Here is a 25405-nt window from a genome sequence, read left to right on the forward strand (position 1 = left end):
GGCTGAGACTTATTCATTCCTAAGGGAGGCACACCCAGTTAACGCTAATGCTTACAACACTGTAGTGAAAGGTCAGGCATGCAATCAATCCCCACGAGAGAGCCAGTTAGGTAGGTTAGCTCTGTCTCAATGTCATATCTCTGCCTTCAGCCTCAGGCACCTCTCTGGGGAAATACATGCCATTAATCAGAAAAGGCACCAGGCAAGTTCATGAGGACTGAACAACAAAAACCCATTCTGTCTCTTGGAAAAGATCTCAAAGCTCATGGTGAATCAGCAGCACGCTCCTTTTCTGAGGACAGTGCAGATTTGGGGGGTTTATCAAAGAACACATCTCATTTCTCTCCAAAGAGATAACAGACTTGAGATATGATTATTGAATTCGTGTTTATTGAATTCATAACATGATTATTTAATGATATTGGGTTGATCTTTGGACTCCCCTAATTTAATAACTTGGAGCTGTGCTTCTTACACTCAGGTGTAAATAACTAGACATAAACACTTCCCAGGTGGCAGATTATTCTGCGTCAGCCAATCAATCTCATTCTATTTTATTAAATTTAAAAAAAAAACCAAAATGCTGTAACTCTTTTTGGTGCTACCACGAAGCACGTTTCCTGGGTCTTTTAGGCAAAAGTATGACCTCTAGTATCTCAAATGAACCTGCTTGTTTTAACCTGGAGAGATTACATCTTGGGCGTTTTCAGTGTCACACGTCTTTCTTCTTCGCATTTTGCTACTCGTTTGGTGAAGTGAGCTTCATCTGGTATTTTATGATTTGAGTGGTTAACTCTTCTGATTCTGAACAAAGGGCCATACTTCAGTCTGACAATTTGGACCCTCCAGGCTTTCCTCATGAGCGGTTCCTTCCCAATCTCTTGGAGGATGATGGCAAAGTCTATTTATTCAGTACTCCTCATGGGTGAAGGCTCTTCCAACCTATAAATAAAACAAATGTAACTATCATGGAGTTACTAATGCCATGGAGAGATAAACAAGTGGTCTGACTGCCTGCTGGCTGCAAGAATCGGCCCAAGGATTGTCACAAAATAGCCCGGGGCTCTTAAATGCATGAAGAGTCTTTTATTGAGATAAGAACTTAACCAAATAATAGTAATAATAATTCCCTCTTTGTTGCAGACTTCCTTACTAAAAAGAGAGAAAGCGGAAATTGACCATTCCAATGAGAATGTGAGAATATGAAGTTATTTACGGCCACTTACTACGTTTGAAATTGGGGCAAAATCTCTCAAGAATAAGACTCTAGCGAGAGTTGTGTGTGTGCATTGAATGCCCTTTAATTGAAGATTTATCACGTCCTTACTGGTATGTTTAAATTGTTACACCAGGACAATTAGGATGAGGTAAGAATAAATAAAATGCCATCCCTATTCTTTAATATAATTCATTAATGGAGCCAATCATAGTTTGTAATTTTTTTAATCTTTCATAAATGTCAGAAGGTAATTAGTATTATTATAGAACAGAAGATGGAAGGCAAAGTAGCGTGAAATGAAAAGGACGTTTGGAATCATATGGACCTGGGTTCAAATTCTTGCTCTGATCCTTACTAGCTGAGTGACCTTGGAAAAATTCTGCTAAAAAATAAAGATAATAATAATTACTTCAGAAGTTTGTTGTGACAGGTACATGGCACGGGTATCAACACTTAACAAAGTGTACTCAAAAATGCAGTTCCCTTTTCCCTTCCCTGCAAATGAAGTCTTACAATACGCAAAGAGAGTAAAAGTTTACATTTGAGGGATTCAGGAAGGATTCTGTGCAGAGGTCACATTTTATTTGAGGTATGGATAGATTCAAGAAGTCATAAATATCTTATGACGAGAATAAGAATATGGGTAATTCAGGGAAAAGAGTTTCCACAATCAAAGACACAGAGGCAGAAGTAATGATGAGTCTCAACAGTAAGTTAGAAACTGGGGAGGATGCAATTTCAGGAAGAAGGATGGCTTCAGCAAAGACCAGGATGTTAGGTAAAAATTGCATGTATTTATGAAGAAGATATCTGAAAAAAGGTATAAAGTAGATAAGGTAGGAGAAAAGGGGGGAGGCGGTAGATGACACTTTTTTTTTTTTTGAGGAAGATTAGCCCTGAGCTAACATCTGCTGCCAATCCTCCTCTTTTTGCTGAGGAAGACTGGCCCTGAGCTAACATCTGTGCCCGTCTTCCTATACTTTATATGTGGGACGCCTGCCACAGCATGGCTTGACATGTGGTGCATAGATCTGCACCTGGGATCTGAACCGGCAAACCCTGGGCCACCGAAGCAGAACGTGTGAACTTAACTGCTGCGCCACCAGGCTGGCCCTAAATAACATTTATTGAGTGCTTCTTATGTGCCAGAAATTGTACTACCTACACTATACACCTTATTTCAATCAGTGCTCACAACAGTCCTGAGATATGGACATTATTAGTTCTTTCACAGAATTAGAGAGTTTCAACTATGTGCTTAAGATTGTACAGTTAGTAAAGGACAGACACAAAATTCAAATCTAAGCTTATGTTACACTACATTCTATTCATTCACTAGGCCTTCCAGGCATATCAATGTGCTGGATCTTGTAATCATTTAAGCATGAGATGATAAAGGACTGAAATTGGGTAGTAGTCAAAAAAAATGGAGAGGAACGGATGGATGGGTGGATGGATGGATGGACGATGGACAAATAAATGCAAAGATGAGTGAAAGGATGGACATGTGGGTAGAGAATGGATGATTGGGTGGTTGCAAGAGGTATTATGGAACTGGAAGGAACTGGAAAGAATAAGGCATTAAATATAACTTTGGGTGCCAGAACATCTAGTAAAATCTGACAGCATTAATGAAGACAAAACACAGGAAGAAAGAGCAAGTTACTAAAAAAGGGGGAAACATTCGGTGCTGTGACTCAGAATAAAATTTAATGGGAATTATCTGCTAAAACATTGCTAAATGTGAATATGCTCATTGAATGCCCGGAGCTGCGCGGACAGACCAGCCACCTTGTCCCAGGAGTGAGTTTGCCTGCTGGGGATGGACAAGAAGACATCCTCAGCCCACGTGGGGAGACTTGAGCTGAGTCTTTGGTAGCACTCACCCATCGCTCACATCTGGATTCTGACGGAAATAGTTAATTAGTGAAAAATTAGGAAAATAAATTCTTCAAATGTTTGGCAGGGAAAAGAACAGGTTGGTTTTTTTTCCTTTTGAACTCTGTATGGGAGTCCCTTGAAAACAGATCACAAAGCACACTGTGGAAGGATTCTATGGATGTCCTCCAACTGGAAAATTCTCATCCACGCTTGAGGTCCAGTTCCCATGTAACCTCCTCTCTGAAACTTTCTCATCCATGTGGACTCGATTGAATCACTTAGCTAGACGGGAATGATATTTCTCAGAATTTCCCTCCCTACATTCTTCCAAGTTAGTGTGGGTCATAAGAGATCTTTTGCATGAGTTTTGGATGGTTGAACTGAAGCGGAATCCATATTCATCTTACACTCAGAAGGTCAATGCAGCAGCACCAGACATTACTGCAGATCATGCCCATGGTTGCTCACCTGTTGACCTTCCTTGTTGCCATGGGGCAGCAGCCAAGCCAGCAGCAACTCCAGTTCCCACTGGATCCTCTTTCAGTTTTTCCAATTCCTGGGTCACATATAGGTTTAACTCCATGATGAAAGGCACCGCTTCTCCTGCAGGACTCATACATCATTGAAGCTGAAGCCTTGAAGGCAATAAGAGACTGACACAGGTTACAGGCCATCTGATAGGCTCCAGTTGGTCCCTGCCCTCCTCTACTTCACATCCATCTTCCTTACCTAATGTCCGTCCTTTTGACTCTGGGCTTCACAACCATCGCAAAGACCAAGACTCAGCAAACTATGGCCCACAGGACAATTCCTGCCCTTCTCCTGTTTTTGTAAATAAAGTTTTATTGGAACACAGCCACATCCATTTATTTATAGCTTGTTTGGGGCTGCTTCTGTGCTAAATCGGCAGAGTTGAGTGGTTGCTACAGAGACCATATATCTTTCAAAGCCTAAAATATTTGCTATCTGGCCCTTTACAGAAAAAGCTTGCCAAACCCTGGCAAAGACAATAGCCATATTTAGACTGTTAAACCAGCTCCCACAATCATGTAAGGTCAAATCCCTAATTATATATGCATACATATGTCACATATGTGTGTATTTATGTATACATACACATATGTATTTGTGTGTGTGTCTGTGTGTGTATATATATATATATGCAGACATTTATTTATCAGTTGTTTTATTTCTCTGATCAAACCCCAATTATTACACAATCTCAACTCCATCTAATACTTGTAAACCAGGAAAATTAAAGGCCTCGTTCTCCTGTGTTGCCACAGTATTCTGCTATTATAGCACTTGCCATATTGTATTGTAATTGGTTTGTATGCCCATCCGTGTGGTCTCTTAGTAAATAATGAAATCTTAGAAGCCCTGTTTCTCCAAACACAGTGTTCAATAAAGAATAATTAAATGAATGAATAAGTAAATGAGTAAGCAAGTGAGTGAATGAATAAATGTAGAAACGAGCAATTGGATGTTTCTCTTCCCTTGTTTGGCCTCTCTAGCTTCTGTAAATGCCCACAGTCACATACCAGCACACAGAGCCAGAGCCTGGCAGACTGATGTTTGACTCTCCATCTTGGTGCTGGCCCAGCCTGCTCAGCGTAACGGGCCATGGAGCTTCTTCCCGGGGCTGTGTTGTGCTCCATGCTCCATAACTTGACAGGGACCAAGTCCAGTTCTGGGCATGCAATGCTCTGCTTGGACAGTGGTGCCATTGGTGGCAGACAGCCCTGCAGTCACCGCAGTGGTGATGGCCCTCTGCCACAGCTGCTGTAGGAGAGCTGGCAGGTGCTGGGGGAAGGGACGCGGGCATGTGGAAAGCACCTGGTCTTTGCCAAGCATTTTCAAGTTCATGGCCTCAGCTGAGCCTTATGATAGCTAAGGACATAGGGGAGGACTCGATGAGAACTGGGCTTCCTCCATGACCTTGATCAAGTCATGGAACCTCTTTGTGTCTCAGTTTCTCACCTGCCAAGCTCTGAAGTGCCATGATTTTGTGATTAAAAACTCAGCATCAAATTGATGGCTTTTGACTCCTACTAATATAGATTTCCTCTGTCCCCTGTTGCCTCTAAAAAAGAAGCCTCTTTAGAGAGGAATTCACTATATGGAAAGATATCGTTGTAAATAAAAGCAAATGTAACTAACACTTATTGAGCACTTATGTGCCAAAAATCTCTACTAAGCATTTTAAATGAGTATTGGTTGCTACTGCCTTAGAAATTGAATTTCATATGTACATGTGTTTTAAAAGATTCTCCACATGGAGCAAGAAAAGTCAATTCAAATGGAGTGTTAATTTTTTTGACTACCCTGTCATATGTGCCATTTCTGCATAGATACATGCAGAAATATATATAAATATGTATCTATATAATATATATCAATATATATCTCCATTGTTAATTTTAATAGCAACGATAGAAATCACACTAATATTTTCTGAGTATTTACCACAGTACATATGTATGGTATGTACATATATACATATATATATGCCATATATATGTTACCCATCAGACACATCTATTTCATTTAATCTTGTAACAACCTTTCATAATGTTTATTGTTCCAATTTTAGTGTGGGAGAAACTCAGGATCAGAGAGCTTAAGTGACTTACCTGAGGTCACACAGCCAGGAAGTAACAGAGCCTAAATTCAAACTCAGGTCTCTCTGACTCCAAAGCTAATACTACAGCACGTGTGTTGTACTGCCCCATTGTAGGGTCTCTGGAAGAAATCACACTGTCCTATTGCTACATGAACAAGCCATTACACCATGATGCTAATCCTATGGGCAAAGAATTTTGTCAGCATCTTAGTAGGTAGGTCTGTGCCTACAACCCACAGTCAGAAATTTCCAGATGGTGTCAATTATCTATAACACGTGAGAAAGATGACTTACTGAGTCAGTGTCAAAGCTGCGAGGGATTCTGGGCTCAACACCCACATTTTCCCAGGTGAGGGCATGGAGCCGAGAGAAGAGAGCTGCTTGTCCAAGCGCACACAGAGGTGGAGCTTAAACTAGGTCTCTTTATCATCAGGTCATCTTTCTGCTCCACTGTCACTGCCTCCCCTGCACTTCTGCCTCCTTGGAAATTTTAATTGTGTGAGTATGAGTGTGTATGTGTGTGTGTGTGACATCGAAAGAAGAAGATCACAAGAGAGTGCTGGCAGGGAAGAGACCAAGTTGGGGAAAAAGGGCAGGAAGACTCGGATCTTTTTTAGCCAGAGAAAGCATTTTAAATGGCAGGACAAGGAGGGCAGCATCTTCCTGATGGCCTCCCATCCTGGACTGGGGCAGAAGCAGACCTTTGAGTGTTCTTCTGAGGCTTTCCGCCACCGCTTCGCAAACCCTAGAATGGAGAAAAACAGTTAATGAGTGCCCTGGTGCTTTGGAGCTAGCAAAGACAAAGCAATTGTGTCACGGTGAGCTGGAGCTGGGGCAGCCATTTCATTTCCTTTCCCATGGGAAATGGGAGCGTCACCAGCTTTGAGGAGCCTCTGTGATCCTACGTGCCTGTCTCTCTGCCCCTTTCTTCCAGATGCATTTAGAATCTAATGATTCTTCTCCTGGCATGAATTGAAGCGATCCCTCCACACACCCCCGACTCCCATCAGCAAGGATTTGTCAATGTGAAACCCCCAAAGGGTAGGCAGTAAGAGCATAGGAAAAAGGGAGAGATGAGGGTGCTCCAGATTCTAACCCTCCACTGTAATAAATAACAAGTGAGATGGGGCTGGGAGTGGGCAGAGAAAAGATGCATCATTCACTTTCATGGAGGTCACACTGCCCTTCTCGGCTCTTTTCAGAGAAAAGCTTTTTTTATACATGCACGCCACACTCACTCACAAATGCACGCTCTGTGCAAGAAGCCAACAAAGCATTTTGGTCATCTATAGGCCACTCAGCTTCTTCAAAGTTGAGTAGGATTTAAAAAAAGCCTGACATCTCCTATATTCCTCAGCAATGGTTTACGTACCTGCATAGACAGATGAAAAAGGGGTTGGAGATGTATTAAAAAACATGTATGTATATGATGGATAGGGAGAGAGAGAGCGAGCAAGAATATGATATAGATTAATGTCTCTCCATATTTTCCGAGTCTTTTTGTTTCAGGCCATAGCGGTGGTGCATTGGAAGGGTTCTGGAATTTCAGAACACAAAGTAGCAGTTTTAAATAATGAGAGAAGATTCCACATGGAACGCTCATCTGGCTGTGGCAGCCTGTGACTGAATGAGAGAAAAGTGCCCTAGAAGCTATTCATTACGAATTCACTGGAAGCTCTCAAACGAGGCTGGCAGAAGCTGAAATTGAAGTGGTCTCTGACCTAATTTTCTTCTGCATGAAACATCTGCATCAAGGCTCTCTTTGATGTATTCCACTTGGCTCTGTCTACGGGATTGTATCACATGGCCTCCGTGTTGCCTCCTTATTGAAAGACATTTCCAGCCTGTGCAAGGTAATGCAATGTTACTGTTACCCAAGCTAATCACTCAATGTGCTCCTAAAATAGAAACAATAGCAGTTCAGAGACAATGTTGTCTGCTGGCTGTTCTGCAGCCTGGGCTCCTGGTTTTCCAACTTAGATTGTGGCGTTCGCCTCGTGTAATTCCAAAACAAAGGAGAGGCAGAAGACAGGCGAAGCCATGCAAGATAATGTTGAAGGACCAGGAGCTTTAGGTATGAGAACCTCCATCTTATTTGGTCCTTCGCACCACTGGCTAGGATTTTGGCACCATTTTTAGCCACGCAGAACAGTACTGAAAGACGTCAGCCTTAAGAATAGAAGGAGTTCTTGATTTGGGGCTTGCATTTATTCTAAATTCAGATTGACATCCTCAACTCTGAGAGAGAGAACGAGAGAGAGAGAGAGAGAGAGAGAAAGAGAGAGAGAGAGAGATGTGTAGTGAATGTTGAGTGTTTTGTGATTCTTTCGTGATCTATGAACTACTTTTAAAAATTGTTTTTCCCCTCTCAAACTCTCCCAACCTAGGTAGAATGCAGGAGTGAATTTTAAAAAGCAATAACGATAATAATCTTTTTTTAAGCAACTGTAATGAGGCATCTTCTTTATCCTGGCGGAAAAGCTCTTGCCTTTCTCCATAAAGATTTGCTGCTCAGGCTCCGGGAATGGCGTGCTGCTGTTCCCACCAACCCAGCATTATGTGAATAATGGTGGTGTCTTTTGTGTCCCACCCCCTGAAGAAGAAACCTTTGAAATTCTAAATGACGGTGCTGCAGGTTTTAATGTCTGTTTCTAAGAAAGAATTGAGAAATGCACACTCACCGAGCAAGTTGCAGCATGCCTTTGAAAAGCATTCTGCCTGGCTCCTCGGTCCCATGAATTTAGATGAATATACATTCTGGTAGATGCCCTCTTGTTCTCTACGTCAGGAAAGAATTACAGGTGTGATCAACAACCTCCTTTCGCCCAAATATTGATACCCCCATGGACAGGTAGGTACTCACTCTCTCCCCTTCTAGTGCCTTCTTATCAAACAAAGCAATCGGACAAAAGGCATTTGGGAGCCAGTAGAATCTCTAGGGTCAGGTGGCAATCTGCTTCTCTGATGGAGAGGGCACAAGGAGAAAGAGTAGGACATGTGGGTGCCTGTTGGCCTACCTGTGAATGAAATCTCTGCAGAGAGCCCAGGCAAGGCACTGGAGTTGGGGCCACAAGGTAGGCATCTTCAGTCATCTTCAAGAATCAAAGCAGATCTCCTCCTCTTCCAGGAAGCCTTCCCTCACTGCCCTTACTGTACCGAGATCTTGAAAGTGTGCAACGGTTTTCCTCTATCAAAGAACTTAAAACTCTATATTGTCTTTCTTCTCTCCCAGGCTGTGACGTCTTGAAGACAGGCATCATATCTTATCTTGTAGTCACAATGTCCACCACAAGTCAGCTCATCGCAGTTTGCCTGGGGCTTTCCTGATTTTAGCATGGAAAGCCCAGTGTCCTGGGAATCCTCTCGTTTATGGGCAAACCATTGGGTGCACAGTATGTGCTCAATAAATATGCTAAATGAATTAATAAGAAAAATGTTTCTCACCTTTGTCTTGAGGGTAGTCAACTCTAGGACTAGTATTGATTACTCGCAGTAATGATTAGTATTCATTATCCACAGTATTTCTCTACTAGAAGGTGAAAAGTCAATGATGCCTAACTCTCCCAGTTGTCATGCCCACCCAACAAGCAGCAGACCTGCCAGATCCTGCAGTCACAGAGTCAGAACTCTGGGCTGAGAAGAAAACTTGATGCTGTCTGGGGTAAACGTGGTTGTGTGCTCTGGTTTCCTCAAGGGTATTATTAATACAAGTAGGAGACATCTTCTTGCAAAGACAAGAGTCGTTATAAGGCACAGGAGTGTGGGGAGAGAGAGAGACAGAGACAGAAAGAAAGGAAAAGAGGACAGAACAGGGAAAGACAGAACTCCTAATCACTGGTGCTCAGCTCTCATGGAGATCCAAGGTTTAGCATGACCTACAAGGCCCTGGGTGATCCGGTGCAGCCCCTCTTTCTAATTTCATTCCCAGTCATTTCCTGCTCATCTGCCCCATTCCAGCCAGAGAGGTCTCCCTGCTATTCCTCAAACACAGAGCCATGCTCCCTCTTGGCTCTTGTACTAAGTCTCCCTGATTTGGAATGTTCTTCCCCCGGATATCCATGGGGACTGCTTCATCTCAATTTAGGTCACCGTGCAGAGATCTCACCTTACCACCCAGTATAAATAAGCACCTCCCTGTCCATCTCTCCTCGTTCTCTGACCCTGCATTAAACATCTTCACAGCCTTTACTACCACCAGACACATCATATATTTATTTATTGTCCTTCTAGAGTGGCACTGTCTAACAGAACTTTCAGTGATGATGGCAACATTCCATATCTCTCCCATCCAACGTGTTAGCCACTAGCCACGTGTAGCAGTTGAAGGACTTGAAACTTAAGCACTTGAAATTTGCTAGTGAAATTGATGAACTGAAATTTTTAATTTTTTAAACTTTTATTAATTTAATTGAAATCCAATTAGCCACATGTGGCTAGTGGCTACCATTTTGGAAGCGAGGTTCCAGAAAAGTTCTCCAGAGCAGGGATTTTTTTTTCTGTTTGGTTCCCTGTCATACTTCTCCATTCCCAGAGCAATGCCAGGCACACAGGAGACCTCCAATAAATATTTTAAAAATAAATTAATAAATCTTGGCATGAAACAGTCATCTCTGCTCAGGGAACACCCTAATAAGCCAGGTTAAGTCTAAATTTAAATTATCCCAGGTCAGTATGCAAAATGACAACATGTCTGGGAAGATTGTTCAGATACAGAAATTGTCAAAGGGAATTTTCCTGGTCAAACTACGTCACCTCCCTGAAGCTCAGTTTTCTTACCTGTGAAATGGGAGTATTTGCTTCTTAGTGTTTAAGGGATCTGCCGCTGAATGGGTGCTCAATACAGTGAGTTCTCCAATGACGCAAAAGCCTACTTGTAAGCATATGGCTATTTATGTAGAGAGCACTTTGAAGAATGCTAATTTGTGCTGTTCTTGTCAGTGATTACTATTTTGGAGGAGGAGGATGACTTATTTTCATTACAAAATGAGTCTTCGCTTAACGAAAGAAACTATAACAGAATTCTCTTAAAATAGCTAAATCCTTGATGCTTTTTAAATAAGAATACATCCTGAAAAATCCAGAAGCTATGCAATTTATTGCACAAAGTAAGGGTCACCTGTATTTTCAGGAATGCTTTAGGATGTTCCTTTGACTTTTCCACTTTCTCATAACATCTTCTTTTTCTAGGACTTTGCTTTAATGTTAGTTGCAATCTTGGAAGAGTCCAGGTCCGACAAGTCTTTATTAAATTCCAAATGTGCCAACCACTCTTCTTGACACTGGGAATACACTTTCACAAAATGAAAACTTAAAGAAGATAATACACGCGAGGCTTTTAAAATAGGACCTGACACACACAAAACCCTCAATAAATATCGGTTGTGGTTGTTTTTGTTGTTGTTATTATATGGAACTTAGAGTTCAGTGGAGGAAAGAGACAAGAAACAATGAACATATATATGATCAGAATTATCTCCAATGCAAAGTGCTACGGCCAACATAAAAAAGTGTGTAGCTTATAACCTCAGGGACAGCACCTGAGGCTTCACCCTAAAGTGGTCCTGTGTCTAGCCATTAGATAGTAGGGTTTCTGATCTCAATTATACAGGTCATAAGATCCTGCTTCTGGGATATTCTTGAGTCTGTCTCAAGTGGATTGTGAAGTGTGGTCATGTTACTTAAAAGGACAGAGAGCTATGATTTCATCTTGTTAGATGAACTCTTTTTGCCTACTGGCCGATAAATGTTTAGTAAATGTCTATAGACATGGCCAAAAAAACTCCAGCAGAGTGAAGTGATAAAGAGCTTCTGGGGCAGGAGCCACTTTACATTAGTTAGTCAACCAAAGCAGCTACTAGGAGGAGACGCTCTGAATGACAAGGAGGAACCAGACCCAAAGATCTAGGGGCACAGAGTTGGTTCCATTTAGTAGACATTCACTGAGTACTGACTCAGAGCAAATATAATACTGGGGGCAATGGAAAGACAAGAAGGAGAGGAATACAAGAGTCTCCTTTCAAGGACTTTACAGTTTGTAGGGGCATTGAAATGTATTCAGTAAAGCCCAGGATGCTAAATGTTCTTGGAGAAAACCTAAGAGAACTGGGCTGGAATGGAGAAAGGATCTTACCTCATCTCGCTCGGCTGCCTCCTCTGTTTCATCTTGCTCCTCCTTCTCCCTCCCCGCCGCCCCCCCAACACCACTAGCATTCACCCTAGCCTCCCCGAGGACAATGGAGAAGCATACCTTGATGAGGCTGGGGGGATTCTCCTGTCTGCCTCCCAGCCCACGTTTGCCTTGCTTTGACTTTGCTGGATGGAAAGGAATCACAGCCACTCCACTCCCAGGCACTGTCCCCAGGGAGCTGAGACCTCGCGTCCTCCCTGGAGCCTGCCTGCAACACGAGATGGTCAGGTACAAAGAGAAAACCTTTCGAGACCCACACCCCATTTGGAGAGCAAGGAGGGTCAATGGGAATAATTGCTAGCAGTTGAATGTGAGCGGCTGTAGAGGGGTTGGAAGGAAAAGGTTTCAGGAAGGAAGAAAGAAAAGGAGGGGGAAAAAAAAAAGCTGTCGCCCCCTCCACTCCCCCGCAACCTCCATAGTCTGAGCACAGAGAACTGCATGGTGGTCTGGGTCCTTGTAGAACATTTGTGTGCCGGACAATAGCACAGCCTGGCTTCAGATCATCAGCTGCTGTTTTCTGGTTAGCTCTCCCTTTATGTGAGTGCACAATGCAAGCCTTCAGTCACAGTGACTCTTGAGGAATACATCTGGTTTTTCCTTTCAGATGCTCTGAAAAGGTCAGCCTGTTCGTTTCTTAGACGCGAGACACCACATATTTTTTTCTCCCTCTGAACTGGAAAGACAGACCTACACCTTTTCTTGCCTCCTGGTACATAATTAGACATGGTGCGGCTCTAGAAGCCAGCCAGCCAGGCCATCCTCTGCACTCTTTCAAGGACGCACAGCCCAGCTTCCGTGGCTGGCAAGCTCCTGGTCTCATCACAAAGGCTCTGAATGGTCCTCCTTCGCCAGCCCCATACCCTGGGGTTCTCTGCTTGCTGTTTTGTGAATTATGACAATGATCCCCCCATCCTGCTCCCCTAACACGGTCTATGACCGATGCTGTCTCTGGCAGAAGGAAGGTTTGAGAATTTCTGCAAAAAAAAAAAAAAAAACCAACATTTTAATCATTTTCACTCCAGTGATGGTAAAGATTCTTCATGCACATTGTAACATAATAATAAATGTGCCCATGAGGAAAGAATGATCAGCAGCTGGTGTCTGACAAATTATCTCATTCCAGACAGGCAAACAGTCCACAGTGGGGAGAGGCTGGAGCCTGACGAGGCAATTTGGCACACGATTGGGGTTTCACCTCTCGGATAATGAAGGTGCAAACGGCCCACCGCGTCTGGGCCTGGGCCTGGGAGGTTTTCTCTGGCTCTCCTAGTCTCTCACCACCTCCCAGAGCTTCTGACAGCCATGGAAAAGGGGATTACTCTCTGGGCTCAGCCAGCTCATCTCTTGCCCCTCCTCCAAAGCACTCAAATTCCAACAATAAGAAACAATACAGTCCACCCCCACCCTTCGCCATGCTCTCTCATGCGTGGTGTGTGCTATTTCCTTGTCATAATACCCTGGCCCCACCTCACACTCCTATTTCCTGTTCTAAACCCATCTAGATTCCTTCTCTCACTCTGCCAAAGAGAGCCAGTCATTGTCTCTTCTGGAAGCCTCTAGCACCTTTTCCTAGTAATTTTATTCTGCCACTGTGGTTATTTGTTCTCTATGTACTTTTTGACAGCAGATACCACATGTGTTTTTAATGAACTCTGAGTGTGAGGTTCTGTTTTAAATGCTTTTTTCTATAACTTGTTTAATCCTCATGACTCTAAGAGGGAGGAATTCTCCCCTTTTTACAATGAGGAAACTGAAGGTTGATTTATTTGGTGTCCTTGTCCCCAGCATGATCCCTGAAGTGGATGGCAGAGCTGGAAAAGCCTGGCCTCACCTCTCTCTGCTCCTGTCTCCCGGGGGCCTCATGGGCCCATTGGCCATTCAGGGCTCATTCCCACAGAGCACACTATGACCTGTGCTGCCTTGGTGGGTCATTGTCATGACTTTCCAAGGTAATAGGCTTTGCCTTTATGGTTAGTATCATAGACCCTGTCTGTGAGTTTATTTGGGGGGATTTTTTAAATGCCAGTTTCCTTCCAGAACGGGCACTCTCTAAGGGCCAGGACACTGCCTGCCCTGTTCACACCTATATTCCCAGTAGCTACAATAGTACTTGTCCCCCGTTAGAAGCATAATACATTTTGTGATGAATAGATGAGGAACGAATTAAGCAATATCAACATAGGATAACATGATCTGTGTTTAACCCGGGTCATGGGTGCAGCCAACATCCTGTGAAATGATGCTCTGGGATAAGACAGCGCCCACTGAGAACTGGCAACTTTGAAACAATTATTCCTTGGCTTGCTAACTTAGATGGAAGAGCCCAAAGCCCGCTTCAGCATTGTTTCCCCTCCCTGCTCCAAGTGTTTATACCCCTTCCTGGTAGTATGATTGGCAACATCAGAATAGCGCTGTTGATTACCTCTCATCACTATGGGAGGAAATTGAGGTTGCTCGCAGCTGTCTCTTAAAACAGCCTTTTAGCACCAAGTTTAAGAAGCAGCTATTCGGCAACAATGATTTGCATCCCTACTATGTGCCAGGCAGCGACAGACACAGAGAAAATTACCCCACATGCAAGGATAGCTGTTGCAGATAGTGTCTCACTCAATCTTCACGTGAAGACAATATCCTTATCCCCACTTTATAGATGAAGAAAGCTAAATCTCAGACTGATTATATAGCCTGCCTGGGATCTTAACAACTCTGAAGGAATTTAACAGAAATTTGATTGCCCATGAGACGATTGGAAACTTGATTCTAAGGTCAGAACATGATATCAATTCTGTGATAAACTGTCAAATGGAAAAGTTTATCAAGCTCTCTGCAACCCATGTTAATGAGAGACTAATGATTAAGAGACTGTATATTGGTATTTATATCCTTGAAAAACAGAATAAAGGGAAACAATAAATTGCAGACGTCCTTCACAGTCAACACAGAACACGGAGCTGCTCATAAGCCTGAAGCAGGCAGCTAGCATCCCTCTGCTTGGGGGCTGGCTTCTACCTCAAGTACTCCTCCTATCAAACCTAGAAGAAAAGAGAAAACCTCTTGGCTGGAGTGTCTCTAAAGAAAATCCAAAAGGTGTTAGTCTCTTATGTTCGATCGCCCATTTGAGGATTAAAATCTGGCTTTTGGGTTCCATTCTGTAGCAGCTTTCTTGTAGTCTGTGTTTATGTTAGAGATGCAAGAGATTCTCAGTTATCTATTATCTCTCAGGTTTAAAAATAGCCACATCTATTCTTATGTCGCAATTTAGAACCAAAGAAAACTAAAGACAAAGAAGAAAATAGTCTCTGGTATTTGATTTCTTGATTGGTTTTAAAACCAATATTGTATTTTAAACAGGAAACCCAAAGGGACCCAGCTTGGTCCCACAGCCACCGCCACTGTGAATAGTAGCTTAGGACCCAGAAGGAAGAGGTGAAATCTTCCTTAAACCCCCTCTGTGGGAGTGACCCACACTTATGCGGTTACACTGATGGTGTGCTGTATGCATTTTCTTTTGGAATGCTGGGTTTGCAAAGATCTGAAGTTAGGACTCTTGTCTACACTGGGTTTTGAAAAACTGGGATTTAAGTGACCAGGAATGTTAATAGGACATGAAGCATCTGCTGCTATGATGGGCTTGGTTGAAGTCATATTCTGTAAGAGGATAGCTTGTATTTTTCAGATACTCTGGTCACTGGAATTTTATCGGAGGTAGTTCCAAGTGAGATGGAGAGACATAAGAACACCTGAAGGAGTTCCTTAAATGGAGCTTAACGAGGTCTGCAAAAGGATTCACTGGGCATGACAAAACACACGTTGTGTGCAGAACTAACCACTGTTTATTATTAAGTGTAACCAGTTGTATGCAAACATACGCAATATTTTATATAATAATATATAAGTAACAATAGGTTTCTACTAAGAATTTTCAGTTCTTCCTCATTAAAACCAAAAACACTTATAGGCAAATATGGCAAAAAAAAAAAAAAAGAAAGAAAGAAAAAAAAAAGGGCCTCCTGCTTTGGTCTGGTTTCCCCTCCCTGGGTTATCCCAACTCCTGAGCTCCATGCACGACCTCCAAGAAGTTTTCTCTGTTACCATGCACTGCTAACATTGGCCTGTTTTCTTTAGTTTCCTCCATAATTATTCAAAGTTCACTTGGCATATCTAGATTTTATCAACAACAATCTTAAGACAATTTTCTGCCTCAAATATTTTCAAGTGTTGCCTAGACTGGAATATTCTGGAAAGGATCTCTCTGTTTGCTCCTAATCACAACTCTGGAACTCTAATCCAGTGCTGTCCTATAGAAATGCAATGAGAACTACAAATATGAACCACATATGTGATCTCAAATTTTCTAGTAGCCGCACTAAAAAAAGCAAAAAAAAAAAAAAAGATGAAATTAATTTTTATAATGTATTTTATTTACCATATGTATATTTATGCAACATCAAACATATCATTTCAACATTTAATCAATATACAAAAATCATTAATGAGATCTTTTATATTCTTTTTTTTTCCCTGTAATACTATGTCTCCAAAATCTGATGTGTGTTTTATACTTACAGGGCGTCTGAATCTGGACAAGTCCCATTGCGTGTGCTCAAAAGCCACATGTGGCTAGTAGCCACTGTATTGGGCAACACAACACAAATCTGTTCTCGGGGCTTTGGGTTCTGACCAGCTGGGTACGGTAACAGAGAGATTTCATCCTGCTCACATTTCGGTGGGATCCATAACTTCCTGATTCAGATCAACCTGAAAAATAATTTCCTACCCCCAAACCAAGGAGTTGACCCATGACAATTCTTGTGTATTAAACTCCACAGCCTTGTTCACCCCAACCCCTTGAACTCTTATTGTTTAATCACTGCATTTGTAATTACCATGTCGAACACAATAACACAAAAAGTATTTCCATTCCATGGTTTCCAGGTCATAATGTTTTATTGCTATTGCTGTTGATGGTGGGTGTTCTTACCTAGGTAGGATGAGAATATCAAGATAAAAGATTCTTTTACTTAACTCTTTCACTTGCCTGTTTTCGTTTCCTCCTTCTTTGATTCCTGTGCGTTAAAGATGCTGTCAAATTCATTCCTGATTCTGTGGTTTATGGAGTTTCTTGCCGCCCCCTCTTCCTAGAGGTCTCCATGTGTAGGACATCTGATAGGTCACCTCTGAGGTCCATTCCAACTCCACTGGAGCCAGCTTCACAGGTCTACAAGTATAGTAGGAGAAGAGAGAACGGAGAGGGACTTAGGACTGAGGCGGTGGGCGTGAGGAGTGACAGGAGTTAGCAAGCCGAGGGAAGGAAGCATCATCAGCATAGAATAGGAGAAGAGAAAGAACTGAGAGCAAAAAAGCAGTTGAGTATGTGGAGAGCATTGGGAATGGCTGGCAATTACAGGGCGATGGTATTCTAAAGCTGGTGGGACAATCAAAATATATGGATTTTAAAGGTTAAGTGAAATGTTTGTTTTATTCCTTTCTCCTCCTCAGTCAGCCTGACTGAATACGATTAACAGCACACTGCACTAGCTGCATACTAAAATTAGCTGTTAGTTCAACTTCTCACTCACCGCATTAATGCACAGATGCCTCTTACACATAAATGCCTTTCTCACCAAGCTCAGTCACCTTACCCATCCTTCCTCAAAGTTGTGTATTAGAGAGGAAACATAGAGCTTTTGTTCAGTTGGCTTTCCTGTACAAGTCAGCACCTCATGGCGGAGTGGAAAACATGCTGGATTGGAACCAGCAGACCTGAGATCAAGTGTTGGCTCCACACCACCCTAGTGTTGTAACTTTGGGCAAGTCCATTGACCTCACTTAGGCAAAGTTTCCTTGCCTACCAAAGGGACGTGCCCATCTCTTCCTTGCCTACCTTTTAGGGATTTGGGAGAAAATAAATAAGATAGTGAATAAAGAAGCACTTAAAAGGTCTAAAGTCTTACATAAAATGATTAATGTAATTATATCTGTGTTGGCCACCATGTTTAAACATCTGACAAGTTCCTCCCAATTTACAGATAAAGTGAGGCCCAGACAAGGAACACTGGCTCTCCCAGTACCTCCCAGAGACCAATGATATGAGATGAAAATCTAGTCCACTGCCTTCCCACTCCAGTCTATGTCCCCTAAGCACGTTGTCTTTATGGAAAAAACATTCCTCACCCCAACCGCCACATCAACACAATGATGTTCAGCTATTAAGAAAAAAAAGACTAAAGTTATCTTTCAGAATTTAGAGAAGAAATCTGTCTTTAAGCAATAATTCTTGAAAAGATTGACATCAAAATGATTTTTTCCCAAATTTCTTTTTCTTTTCCATCAGTTAGGTATATTACTTTGTTGCTACTTGTAGAAGAGGAGATACTTGGGGTACGTAGCCTAAAAAATGACTGAAACATGCGTCCTTGGATTTTATCTTTATTAAATACACTCATAGCAAGAACATATGGATTTTTCACTTGCTAAATAGTCCTACAAATAAATACTACTTTAATAAACTGATTTTCAGTGAAATAATTCACTGAGTGAAATAATTTATGTTTAGTTCTCAATTATGACTTAAATATATTAAGCCAATGTCCAAGTTTATATGCACACACACTGTGTACAATCATGCATTGCTTAATGAGGGGAAATTTTTCTAAGAAATGCATTTTTAGGAGATTTCATCATTGTTTGAACATCATAGAGTGCACTTACACAAACCTAGATGGTACAGCCTACTGCACACCCAGGCTAGATAGTACTAATCTTATGGGACCACAGTTTTATATGCTGTTTGTCATTGACCAAAAGGTCGTGACTGTACTAATACTACTTAAATATGTGTACCTTACACTTGACCTCCCTTGACAGCATGCAGTAATGACAACATTGCTGAGCTTCAGAGCTGGTTCAAGCCCCAGAAATGCCTCCAGCTCTGAGACCTTGGGCATATTACATTCCCCCTTGAACTTTATCTTCATCATCAGTAAAGTAGAAATAATACTATCCGTGTCACACAATTCTTGGGAGAAATAAAGTAATTTTTATGTAAGAGTTTTAAGAAATTCACCATCTGATCAAAAATTAGTTTTTTCCTTACAATTCTTTCAAGCTATAGCTATATTAGGCAAAAATATTCAAGCTGTGCACTCCTGTTCCCCAAGGGTCATTTTTCCAGTGTGTTGATCACTGATAAGGAAGGCAAAAGGCCTATGACATTAAAGAGGGTGGGAATCCGAAAGGGTGAAATAGTCATACCAAGAAATATGGCCTATAATTCTCCGAGTTGGAGGACCTTGGGGATCCTCTAGTCTATCTCCTCATTTCTCAGTTAAGGAAACAGAGCTGGGGGGCTGGGGAGGGAGGACCTTGCTTTCAGCAGTGAGAATAAAGACCAAATCAAAGCCAGAGAAAGTGGTCTATGTTCTGCCCCGGGATGTTTCACTACAGTGTACTGCCTCATTTTTTGAGGACCAAATATCACATCCTCTGGGTGATGGCGGGACACCTATGGACATCACAGCCTCAGAGAGGTCACTCAGGGACTCTCAGAGATGGAAGGTCTACAATGGGCTCTGCAATCAGAGCTTCTCTAAAATTCCCACTGATGTCCACTGTCCTCTCTAAATACCTTTGGTGATGGTACACTCAGCATCCATCTAGACCATCCTGACCCAATTTTCAAATACCTATTCTCTTTCTGAGCAGGATGTGTGTCTGCTGTAAGCTTCTGTCTGCTTTTTCTCCTTTGAGGCTAAGACCAAAGCCACCATGGTAGAGCCACTCAGTCAACGCAGTTCCAAACGTTAACCCAGTCATTACAGAATCAGTCACTTCCTTGAAGTTATAATAAGAGTTCTAGAAGAAAAGCACCAGATGCCATGAGTAAGCGTAAGAAGCGGATTGAACACAGGCTGCTGGAGAGGACAGATTTCCCTGACACCATGGTGACTGACCAAGACCTGGGAGACAAGGAGACATTGCACCAGAGAAATTAGATGAATGTGAAGAAGCAGGGCCCCAGGCCCAGGAAATAGCTCTTGTGAAGGCAATGAAGAAAAAGTGCAAAGATAGTACCAGAAAAGGAAGGCAGGCCAGTGTGGAGGGAGGACATTGGAAAGGAGATGAGGGGCAACCCCACACATAATGCCAACACTTTACAAGACATTGCTCCTTTGTGTTTCCAGTTTATCTATAACCTCCTTGAAGTGGATTGACCAAGGAGAACACAAAGATTACAAACATTAATTCTATGTCAGACTGCATGCATACAAATTCTGGCTCTACAAACTACTAGCTGTGAAAACTGAGTGTCGTTATTTATTTTTCTGTGAGTCCTCATCTATAACTTGAAATAATAGTAGTACTCACTCATAGTGTCTTAAGGATTAAATGAATTACTATACATAAAGCTTCTAGAACAGTGTCTGGCACCTAATAAGTGCTATAAACTTGGTTGTTATTACCATGGTCCAAACCAGCAGCCTGACTCCTAATTTCCCTCTAGCTTTTGTCTCTAAGTGGGTTCAGCTCTCCAAGGGAGCAGAGAGATTGGGCAGACAGAGCTTCAGACCACAATGGCCATCTGACAAAGTCTTAGAGAATCCACTGAGAAGCTTCCAGAGCAAAGATTGTCTGCTAGAGGAGTCTCGCTTTGGGCAGAAGTGGTCATGCCCTAGTACTGCTGTTGTGCTTGCTTGCCAGCCAGAGAAGAATGCCCAGGAAGAGTGTGGCATCTAGTCCAACACTGTGTATCTCACAGCTGGCTGACAAGTTCTTTCTTTAAGGGCATTCTGAAGAGTGCACATATGGCGACCATAGCTTCTGGCTTCTTAAATAGCCTCCCATCCCTCAACTATCCTTTGCATCTTCTAGACTCTCAGTTGCATTCCTCTGGTGACCCCTGGCCCTCCTGGTCTGTTTGCCCAATCTGACCTCCTCCCTGATGGACACCAATTCAACTTGACCCTTTCTACCCTCAGGTGCATTCACTGCCTTTAGTCCTCTTGTTATGGGCACCTAGGAGCCTTGTCCTTCCAACACTTGGCAGCCCTTTGAAAATATGAAAACAATGATCTGGCGAAAATGGTAGAGTAGAAGGACACTAATCAAACAGACAGAATAAGGTTTGAAAGCTGGTTCTACCATTTATTGATTGTGCAAATTACCAAACCTCACTCAACCTCAATTTTTCCATCTGTGAAATGAAATCAGTGCCTATCTTTCAGGGTTGTCATAAGGTTTGGATGCGATGATGTATGTGATAGTTTCCAGTACAGTGACTACCGCAGAGCAAATGTTCAATGAATATTATTTTTCTTTCCTTCCTTCCTTTCTGAAATTTTTTCTTCTCAAATGAATCACTGACAGTTTCCTCCTGGTTTTCAGGTGTTCTTCTCATCCTGCAGTACTCGTTTTTAAAAGTTCCAATCTACCTATAATAACCTTAAAGAAGTTATTTGCAAAGTAGAATGAAATGCTTACTCCACACTGTGGTGCTATGAACACCATGAAACAGGTGATGTCTATCCACTAAAACTCATCTTCAATGATTGCTCATTAAGCCTAAGATAGTGTTTTAGGATAGTGTTTTAGTGTTTAAGGAGCTTGAGCTCCTTAACACGGCCTTTGTCATGCACTTCTTTCTGCCTGGAATGTTCTCCCTCTCACAAATCTCCTGGCTCAACCTTTCAGTTCTCAGTCACTTCCCCAGAGAGGCCTACTCTCACTTCCTAACCTAAACACGCTAATGCACCCTTTCCCTGCACTCCATCCTTTTCCCTTATAGAATTTATCATTTTATAATTTTATTCTTATTTCTATGGCTACTATTTTTAACATCTATTTTCCCTATAGATGTTAAACTTCAAAAAGGCAGGAGCTGTATCAGATCTGGAGCATCCAGCACAGACAATCCATTATACCGTCGAATGAATGAGTGATTTACTTGCCTCCATTTAAACCAAGATTGCACTCGCCTTTTTCTGGCAAGCTCATCTCACTGTTGCTTCATATTTAGATTCTTGTTCACCATAAACCCTAAGGCTTTTACACATCTGCTGCAGCTGAGTCATCATGATTTATATAGCTATGGATGTGTATGCATGTGTACATGTATGCACATTTAACATGAGCAAAGACACGTATTTGGGTAAATAATGGGTTTTCAGTCAACTGAAAGAGCCATTGTGTGTGTGTGTGTGTATGTGTGTGTATATAAGGATAAATACGGTGTAGACAAAGTCACCTGGGTCAAATCATAGGATGCTTGAATAGCACTGTGAGGCATTGGGTAATATTTCATACACGAAGATGGAGTGAAGAGTTGATGATTTTATTTATAATCCAAGAAGTTGGGTCATGAGCAGGCAAACAGAACCAGAGTAAGGATATCAGGAGAAAACCCTAAAGTCACAGCCCACAATGGAGCCCAAGACCTGGGAGCCAAGAAGCTTGGTCTAAAGACCCAATAACAGAAACAAGGCTGTATAGTCAGGCTTGATCTTGTGAACAATAGGAGGTCATTGAAGGTATTATAGAGTGATGATCATATCTGTCATGGGGAAAGATGTCACTGCGAAGGTACCCAGAGTGAATGGGGAAGAGAGAAGGTGAGTCTGAGAGATTAACTTGGTATTTATAGCCTTATGTAAATGCCATATATTTATAACAATCCATGCTGGAAGAGGATGATAATTTTTGAGAAAAGCAATGAGCTCGTTATTGGATAAACTATATGATACTCTTAGAGCATGAGTGAACTGTAGGGTGTGCTGAAATCCTGAATTCAAAGGATTGGTAGATGGAAGCAGAGAAGGAGAAAGGGAAGGAGGAGAAGAGCAAAGGGCCGAGAGAGGAGAGAATGTCAGAAAGGAAGAATTGGTGATCGGTTCAATATTTTAGAGAAGATGATGCACACTGAAAGAAGCCTGTAAGATTTAGAGTTCAAGTAGTCTCTGGTGATCTTGGATAGAGCAATTTTAGAGAAGGTGGTGGGACCAAAACCATGTGGTGGGTGGATGATGCATAAGTGGGAGGTAAAGATGTAAAAGCAGGTAAGTGCTATGGGACATGATGGAAACCATGGCTGGACTTTGATTCCCTCTGACTACATTTGTTTAACCTTTTCTGGTCTGCTTCACACTTTACAACAGTTTCGATACATCTTGAGTTTTTTCCTACAATGCTTTCTCCTATTGTCCTTTGTTACATGCTCTTTTTTTCTATTTTTTTTCGTTACAGCCTTCTTTACTCTTGGACTCTCCCTCTTGGGCTTCTCCATAGATTACAGTCAGAACTGCCTGTTTGAGAGTTGTTTCACCTTCTTTTGCCACTTTCCCCACTCAGAGGCATGTTATGGAGTCACAGCTAGTCTTCCATTGAAATCAGCTTTCCCAAAGTTCAGGGGCACTATGTGCATACCTTAAGCTCTTGTGTGCCACACACACAGCCTTCTCATTTCCAGAAGGCTGCTTCCAGCACTCCTGGGAATATCTGTTATGCAGAACAAGTCGGGTCCTGTCCATGCCCCCTTGATAGTTAATCTTCAGACAAGAATATAGAAAATTAACAAAGGATACGTTTGTTTCAATCATCATGTTAAATAAACACCTAAAATACCATTACATAGTAAACTACATAAAGATGCTAGGCCATCTGAGTCTGTGAAGGCTCACTTTGTTCAACTGTGGATGCTGAGGGAGAGAGCGAGGTCTCCCTTCCTGTGTCCTTATTTATTGTCTCTGAAATGTGTACTGCTCTGAGATTTGCACATACACCCCCCCAAAAAAAATCTCCAAGCATTCGTTCTGATTAAAAACATCAGTTCTGTATGCTTCTATCAGATCTAAGATTTTTTTTTATTTTTTATTTATTTATTTATTTAAGTTGTCACCTGAGCTAACATCTGTGGCCAATCTTCTTTTTCCTTTCCCTTCTTCTTCTCCCCAAAGCCCCCCAGTACATAGTTGTATATTCGGGTTGCGAGTGCCTCTGGTTGTGCTATGTGGGACGCCACCTCAGCATGGCTTGGTGAGTCCTGCCATGTCCTCGCCCAGGATCCAAACTGGCGAAACCCTGGGCTGTCAAAGCGGAGTGAGCAAACTTAACCACTCAATCAAGGGGCTGGCCCCTGATCTCTCTAAGGTTTTTGTGGTTGCCAACCTCTACCCTACTGTAGCGCACACTTAGTATTAGAGAAGAAAGGGAAAAACAGTTGGACCCACTCGCATAAGACTGCCATATTTCCTTATTTGCTTATTACTTCTGGCTTAGTCATTGTTCCTCCAATTTTACAGCAACACACAATTATTAAGGTTGTCTGGATACCTAGACTTCTCTTATTCCCTAGTCTAGGATGACATCGTAGCTTTCTCTCGGGTCTCTACTTGTGGGTATCTTGTGTTGATCAAGAAGTAAAGTGAATTTTTGACAAGGGTGGAAAGACTATTTAATGGAGAAAGAGTAGTCTTTTCAACAAATGGTGTTGGGACAATTGGAAATGTACAGGCAAAAAAAAAAAAAAATGAAGTTGGACCTTTACTTCATACTTTATATAAAAATTAACTCAACATAAAACCTAAAACTATGAAACTCTTAGGAGAAAACGTAGGAGTAAATCTTGGTGACCCTGGGTTAAGCACAGCCTTTTTAGATATGCTCTCAAAATCACGAGTGACTGAAGAAAAAACAGACAAATTGGACTTCATTGAAAGTAAAAACATTTGTGCTGCAAAGAACATCATGAAGGACTGGCCCACTGGTGTTGTGGTTAAGTTCATGTGCTCCTCTTTGACTTCCCAGGGCTTGCAGGTTCGGATCCCACATGCAGACATAGCACCACTTGTCAAGCCACGTTGTGATGGCATCCCACATGAAATAGAAAAGGATTGGCACGGATGTTAGCTCAGGAACAATCTTCCTCAAACAAAAAGTGGAAGATTGGCAACAGATGTTAGCTCAAGGCCAATCTTCCTCACAAAATACAAAAGAAAAAATGAAAGAAAAAGAACATCATGCAGAAAGTGAAAAGACAACACAAAGAATGGAAGAAAATATTTGCAAATGATATATCTGATATGGGATTTTTATCTAGAATGTGTAAAAAACTCTAAGACTCAATAATAAAAAGACAACCCAATTAAAAAATGGCAAAGACATTTCTCCAAAGAAAATATACAAATGACCAATAAGCTCATGAAAGATTACTCAGCATTGTTAGCCATTATGGAAATGCAATCAAAACCACAATGAAATGCCACTTCATATCCACTAGGGTGGCTGTAATCTAATTGACAGACAAGAAAAATTGTCGACCAGGATGAAGAAAAATTAGAACCCCCATATATTGCTGGTGGGAATGAAAAATGGTGAAGCTGCTTTGGAAAACAATCTGACAATTCCTCAAAATGTTAAATATAGAGTTACCATATGACCCAGTAATTCTACTCCTATGTATATAAGGAAGAGAAATAAAAACATATGTCCACACAAAAAGTTA

The 25405-nt window shown here is 41.9% G+C and overlaps 1 long non-coding RNA gene across 5 annotated transcripts; it reads right to left on the minus strand.

Moving 5' to 3' along the window:
• Positions 1-368: 368 nt before the first annotated feature.
• Positions 369-7262, minus strand: LOC139079676 (uncharacterized). Of its 5 annotated transcripts, none has more exons than XR_011533473.1 (5): positions 7096-7262; positions 5734-6468; positions 3830-3922; positions 3569-3735; positions 369-942 (listed from the first exon to the last, which is right to left on the minus strand). It is a non-coding gene; the product is annotated as an uncharacterized lncRNA (long non-coding RNA). The 5 variants fall into 5 exon arrangements; XR_011533472.1 differs by having other exon boundaries at positions 4642-6468; XR_011533476.1 differs by having other exon boundaries at positions 370-942; positions 3569-3753.
• Positions 7263-25405: the final 18143 nt, after the last annotated feature.

This window comes from Equus przewalskii, chromosome 26 (assembly GCF_037783145.1).
Source record: "Equus przewalskii isolate Varuska chromosome 26, EquPr2, whole genome shotgun sequence".
In the NCBI taxonomy this organism is placed as follows: Eukaryota; Metazoa; Chordata; class Mammalia; order Perissodactyla; family Equidae; genus Equus; species Equus przewalskii.